Source organism: Lathyrus oleraceus, chromosome 1 (genome assembly GCF_024323335.1).
Source record: "Lathyrus oleraceus cultivar Zhongwan6 chromosome 1, CAAS_Psat_ZW6_1.0, whole genome shotgun sequence".
Lineage (NCBI taxonomy): Eukaryota > Viridiplantae > Streptophyta > Magnoliopsida > Fabales > Fabaceae > Lathyrus > Lathyrus oleraceus.
In genome coordinates, this window is record NC_066579.1 from 90,228,830 (window position 1) to 90,235,856 (window position 7,027).

At 34.4% G+C, this 7,027-nt stretch overlaps 1 long non-coding RNA gene across 2 annotated transcripts; it reads left to right on the forward strand.

Moving 5' to 3' along the window:
- The first annotated feature begins 1,286 nt into the window (after positions 1-1,286).
- Positions 1,287-4,877, forward strand: LOC127118220 (uncharacterized). Of its 2 annotated transcripts, XR_007802126.1 has the most exons (3): positions 1,342-1,902; positions 2,648-2,788; positions 3,826-4,877. It is a non-coding gene; the product is annotated as an uncharacterized LOC127118220 (long non-coding RNA). The 2 variants fall into 2 exon arrangements; XR_007802125.1 differs by lacking the exon at positions 3,826-4,877 and having other exon boundaries at positions 1,287-1,902; positions 2,648-3,059.
- The last annotated feature ends 2,150 nt before the right edge of the window (positions 4,878-7,027 follow it).

A 7,027-nucleotide genomic window follows, 5' to 3' on the forward strand; every position in this document is an offset into this window, starting at 1 on the left:
TTTTGTTTTCTTTAGGGTAATTCATTCTTGTTTGAGGACAAACAAGTTCTAAGTTGGGGAGAGTTTGATAAGTCCTAAATTGTGGTGATTTGTGTGCGAATAATTGGTACTTATTGACTTGTTTTAATTGATTTTCATGCATAAACCTCAACTTGTATGTAAATGTTATGTAGTTTTTAACATTATCGTGTAAATAACTTTTGTTTGATAATTTTGGTGCAAATGTGTAGGTTTCAAAGCCTATTGGAAGCATGAGACACCTAAAGGCAGCAAGCAAGACCCAAAGTAACATTTTTAAGATTCCTAGTTTTCCAAAGCGGGCTAAACGTGGTCCTAGAGCGCTTAGAGAAATAACATCAGTGGGGAATTGGGAAATTCGTGATAGGCGTACGCTAGGAGCATGCTTAACGTGAATCATGGTGGTTTAAGTTTATTTTTTCTGATAACGCTAAGCTAGCTCTGCTCGGGCTTAGCACGATTCCACATTACCAACTCCTATTTTTATTCATTTGTGCATAGATTTTTAGGGCATGATTTTAGGAACTTTTAACCTCAATTCCATCAACATAATTCTTTAGAGATAAAGACTTAGAAAATAACATTAGAGGGTGCTTCTTGAAGATCCTGAGTTGGGTTTGCTTATATCGTTGGGAAATCATGATGTATGCTTGTTCATCTTTATTCTTCTTCTTGTAATCTCTTTCTTGTTAGGGATTGTATGTAAGTTTACTATAAAAGTATGTATTTTTATTGATCATGGTATTGTATACGATCTATTTTATGAATCTATGTCGATGTCATCTTTGTTTACTTGTTTTACATATTGATTTGAACCGCTATTAAAAAATACTCTTCAGATCTTGATCTAAGATGAACATCTGTTAGATTCTAAACTCTAGACATAGATTTAGATCTAACATTCACCATGAGCATCGATTCTTAATGCTCCGTATTGTTTAATAGACTGAGAGATCGTCGATTAAACAATAGGGTAAAACTCTCGTCAGTGCTTCAAACATGAACACTGATATGAGCGATACATGATGATATTGATGAATATTTTAGGTTGTGTACAACTGATTGGTAGATTTGCATATTTGATTAGTGAATGGAATCTATCCTGACAAATTCTCTCGTCTCTCAGATACTTTATTTTATTTACTTATTCGTTTTACTTTCAAACACCCTCTGAAACATCAAGCTTAAAAACGTAGAGACCGTTAAACGGAATTTGATATCGCACTAATCTATGTGGAGACGATGCTGCTTTACCGCAACCAACAAAATGACGTTGTTGCTGAGGATTGGTGTTTAGATATCAAAAAGCATCGCAATAGTTTCTATCTTTTTAAGCTTTGTACATATTTTCTATATTATATGTATTTTTGTTTCCTTCACGTTTTTGCTCAAGTGTTGGTTAGGGGTAGCCGTCGGTGAACAACTAGCCAAATAAAGAAACACTGAGAAGGGGCGTCCATTTCAAATTGTCTTAGCTATTCTCTCCCTCTAACACATGCCTCGTCGATGTCTTGGCTCCGCCATGTTGGAGGCATGAGAGCGGTCCAAAATAGCCAATCACCACCAACAATGTGTTCGTTTTGATGTCTTCTTTCTCATATACGCTCCAATTCATCCTCAAACTCAGTAAAACTTCCAAACCGAATAAAAAACTTCAAGAACCCTAAACAATTCTAATGAAATTAAATGGGGATGGTAGCTTGGATGGAACCCAAACCTTAGGGGTTTGGTTCCTCTATTGCAAAGCTACATCGTGGCAACCAAAATTAAGCAGGAGGAAGAGGAAATGAGAGCCAACCTTCAAGGAGAAGGCTTCCCCGATGTGTGCTGACACTGAAGAAGATGAAGTTGAAGAATCAATAATACCATAGGAACTTCTAAGAGGTAATCACTCGAATTTCCTTCTGACACTGTGATTTTCTTCTTCTTATTTGAACCTTTAGTCCATAGGTGTTGAAACTTTTGATGCTCTATGATTGATGGCGTGTGATAGAGTAAAGTGATAGGAATAAAATGATTGAGGGAGAGACTCAGAGAAAAACAGAGAGAATTGATTAAGAGTGGGGGTGAGAATTGAGAGTAGTAGTGTGATTTCTGGGATTTTCAAGGTTAAAAAAGAATGAAAAGTGTGATGAAGATTATATAGAGGTTAAGTGGTGTAACATGATTGGGAAGTTTGGGCAGGGGGTTGTTCACAATTAGGGCAGAGGTTAACGGAGTTAAAATTCTTAGTTCAAGTTTGTTAAATTGATGACATTGTTAGATTGGTTCTGTTAATGTCAGTTAAAATTGAATTAGTTAGTTCAGTTAAATGTAGTTAGAAGTTATGTTCAATTTATGTTAATTTGCCCTGGTATTATGAATGTTAGTGATTAAGATTTTGTTAGTTATTGAACAGAGTTAATGATCTGTTAGCATAAAGTTAGTTGGTTAGGATTTGGATAATGTTAGTTTTCTGCTAAAACCATGTTAGAGGTTATAGGTTAGCTGCAGTTAGTAAGGAATTTGTTTTGAAAGTGAAAATTAGTGACTGTTGGATTGAATATTATGTTATGTATGATGTCAATTGGTTTTTTGGTGTTGAACATATGGTTAATTGATATGTTAATTGGAACTGTTGTGACTGCAGGATGCTTTGGATTGGGGTTGAGCTAGCTTGTTTGTAGTGGTGAAGTGAGCTATTTGCAATCCATTTAGTAGGGCTATCAAGTTGAACCTGAGCTGAGTTGGTGAATGGTGCAATTGGTCTAAACTACAACAGGTTTTTATGGTTAGTTTTGTCTACCCATATAGTTATGAACTGGGATGCTTGAAATTAAAATGTGCTTTAGGTTAATAACAAGAATGTATTGATGTTAATAATGAATTGGCTCTATTCTAGCTGATATGTATGCTATGTGGACCACTGAACTATTGAATCATTTGTAAGATTTTATTCCTACTGCTATTGTATTAGATTAGTGAACAAATTTGTTGAACTTGATTGCTACTGTTTTGGAGTTAATCTTGAATTGTTTTAAGTTTGTTTGGTTGTGATTGAATGTGGCACTGTGTATGTTGAATGTATATTGTGGCTATTAACATGGTTTTGGATTACACTTGTATATTTTTGGCTTTTTAACTTGGAAGCATGAACTAGGTTGGTTTGGTGAAGGAAAAATGAATGAGTTAGTTAATGGTTTGTGTTATACCTTGAAGGGTTAATGTTATGACTGCTAGAACTTGATTGTGAAAATTATCCTAGAGACAGGGACAGAGGTATTAAGAAAAAAGGGTGGGCCCATGCCCCCACCACATTCTTCTTTGATTAATATTTAATAATATAAATAATATGTTAATAATTTAATGTCCTACAAATTAGGAAGAAAAGTTAATAATGCCCCCACTTACTAAAATGATTTGGAATATCACACACATCCATATGCATTTAAAATAAATTAAATTCTTTAAATAAAATTAAAAAATTTAACTCCTATTTTTTTTTTCCATATTCCTATTAATTCTCTTTTACTCTTTCCAAATAGAAAGAAACCACTTTTCATATTCTTCTTTCTCCCACTCCCTATTCTCTCACTACAAAGTGTCTTTCTATTTCTAGCTTCTTCTCCATTGTTTATCTTTTTAAAAGGTAAATTTTTTAATTATAATCTTTATGAATTTATAATTTATTTTTATTATTGTAGTAAGAGTAAAAAATATATTATTACTTTATTAAGCTTGGGATTGTGTTAATGGCAGAAAATGGTTGGGATTCTTTGTTGAATGATGTTTCATTATTTTGTGAGCATAATGATATTGACATTCCAGATATGGATGACACTTTTCAACCAACACAAAAAAAGCCAAAGAGAAAAATGGAGAAAGTATCTAATTTACACCATTTTCAAGTTGGATTGTTTTATGAAGTGATTGATCGATAACTTCAAGAGTTGAACAATCGTTTTACATAAGTGAATACTGAGTTTCTCCTTGGTGTAACTTGTTTAAGTTCAAGAGATTCATTTTTTGCATTTGATAAGGAGAGGTTGATTCGTTTAGCTCAATTTTATCCTTCAGAGTTTTCTCAAGTTGAATTATTGACACTAGATTGTCAGTTTGAAAACTATTTCTTAGATGTATTCTGTGACAGTGAATTTTCAGAATTAGAGGGGATTGGTGATCTTTCTATCAAACTCGAAGAGACCAAAAAACATGTTGTGTACCCTTTGGTATATTTGCTTTTAAAGTTATCTCTGATATTACCGGTGACAACTGCAACAGCTGAAAGAGTTTTCTCTGCTATGAATATTATCAAGAATCGAATGCGAAATCGCATGGGTGACGATTGGTTAAATGATTGCTTAGTTACTTACATTGAGAGAGATATTTTTGTTGATGTTGAAAATAAGAAAATCATTCAACGTTTTCAAAGCATGAAAAATCGTAGAGAACAATTATGATTTATATTTATATTTTTGAAAATGAAATGTTATATTTATATTGACCCCACTACTCAAAATTTCTGGCTCCGTCCCTGCCTACAAGTTATGTTTGATTAATTTGGATGTTTTGGTGTATTTGTGCTATTTGGGCATTGTGGTTGTATTGAAGGTTTAATCTAATTGAGGATTATGGACAAGGCCATGGGTAATTAGACTTTTTGAAAGATCAAGTTTTATGGAGGGTTTTAGGTTTAGGAGTCGACTTTGGTCAACTGGTTGACCAAAAAGTCAACATTTGGTTAGAGTCAACTATAAGCCAAAACTTGTAATTTTTGTGTAGAGTTTGTAACTTGGATTTTGAATGATGTAATGAATGACTTGATGATTTGTAATGTTTGAAAGTTTGTAATGAAATGATGTAACTTATTTTTCAAGAAACAAATATCCCTCCAAATCACTTTTGAAAAGTTTGAACTTGAATTGTACTTGAATTACCACGAAATGAATTGAATGTGTTTCCCTCTTCAAAATCCAAACATTGAACATTTGAAAATGAATGAACCTTGAACAAAAGTGGAGTTTGAAACTTAATCCCTGGATCACCTAAATGAAGTGTCATGCCATGACCCAAACAAGACCAACCAGGGGACTAGTCTATTGAAAAAGATCCATAAAAAGATTAATCAGTCAAATGCAATCTTCCACGGTTGACCAAGTAAACAAAAAAATTAATCCAAAACCAATATGCAAACCCTATGATCCATAAGGGTAAAAAATCAAGAATCAAGGTTTCATGATCAAATTAAATACCATGATGCAATCCACATAAACCAAGATCTCAAGCACTAAGGATTAGGATTTCAAAAGACCTAGTCTAAATGATAATCCTTCCCACTTAGATGCACCATCAAAGCTCCATTAGTTTGATTCCATATGAGTCATAAATAATAAAAGACCTTAGAACTTATGGTGCTTGTTTGAGAATGCAGTTGTAAATGGATGTGTTATGATGGATGATTAGGGCATGTGGATATGTAGATGAAATGAGTCATGAGCTAGATGAAATGAAAAAGAAATAGGGAAAATTTTGGGGTATGACACCTAACTAACCAAAACTCTTCATTACTAACCACCTACTTCCATTATTCTCACTTTTGACCCCAACTCCTCATATTCTCTCAAATTCTAATAATTTAATTAATTTAATTCTCACAAAACTAATTAAATTAGCACAAAACACCACAAATGTCGACACCAGCCAACATGTCATAATTCAAACAAAATATGTATTTAAATAATTTCGTCAATTAAGTCAAAGAAATAATTAAATAAATGAAGAATAAAAATCAGGGTGTTACAGCAGGGACGTGAACCCTACCTTTGGTCGAGGATGATTGCTAGTGACGCTGAAGAATGATGTCAACTCTTCCAGATTGGAGCTATTAATGGAAAAAATTATATGTTTCTCTAAATCACCTTGATCAGTACTAAAAAGCCGATGGTCACCCCAAATGTCATCGCGTTATCGGCAACAAGGTGACAAATGAAATCAAAGGTTCAAAGATGATAATCAAGCTTCAGTACGACGAGTGCAAAAGCCATCAATTAGTCATGACGAGTCGGGAGATCAAAAAGAAATAAAGTAAAACACATCATGCACAAGAATAGAACTAAAGGCGCAAAAAAAAGGTAAATATATAAATATTATTATTTTTGTAAAGGTACAAGGCCTTCTAACATTGTTGATAAGAAGAATAAAAAAAAAAGTCAAGCCTATTCGCTCTGAGAAGTTGCACCATGGTTATCCATCAAAGCCTTATCCCGGGAAGTTTTGAAGGGGTCTAACTCTGAGTGGGAAAGGTAAGTGCCCGAGCAAAGTTTCTCCACCTACTAAACAGTATGATCAAAATCCCCGTACACTCTCGTCAGATTCTACTGGAGAGACTCATCAACCTTCTTCCTCAACTTAGCCATCCGTTCGGTGTAAGCCTTTAGATCTCAAGATCGGGATTCCTTCTCATCCCAAAGAGAATTGGAAGCCTCATTTGCACAAGATTTTACCTCTACGGAAGTAACAGTTATTTCCGTTTGACGATTCTTCTCATCTTCTAAGGAAGACTCAAGCTCAACAATTCTGGTAACTATAGAAGAAGGAGAGCCATGAATCTTCTCCTCCTCTTGAAGAGCCTCGACACAACTAACCTTTTCCTAAAGGAAAGACATCTCCTCCTAAAGCTTGGATCATTTCTGCTTCATAGCCAAACATTTTCATTTCCATGTATCTCTATAATTGGAAGGATTGCACATGGCCAAACCATCTCCCCAACCAATAACATCAAAAGAGAATAAAGAAGTCTTCTGGTAGGTATAGAAGGGTGCTTAAAAAAGTTCCATTTTATCCTCCTCTAGAATATTTTTAAGGTATATCATGGCCTCCTCAGACAAAGCAACAACAACTTTATTGGGAGTGCAGGGAATCCGGGTAAGTAAGATGGCGAGCAACTTCAAAAGAGAGGTGGATGACTCTAAAGCACCACCCCCAGATAGCCAAGCCCGTTTAGGTGAATCCTCCTCCAAGAGAGGATTTT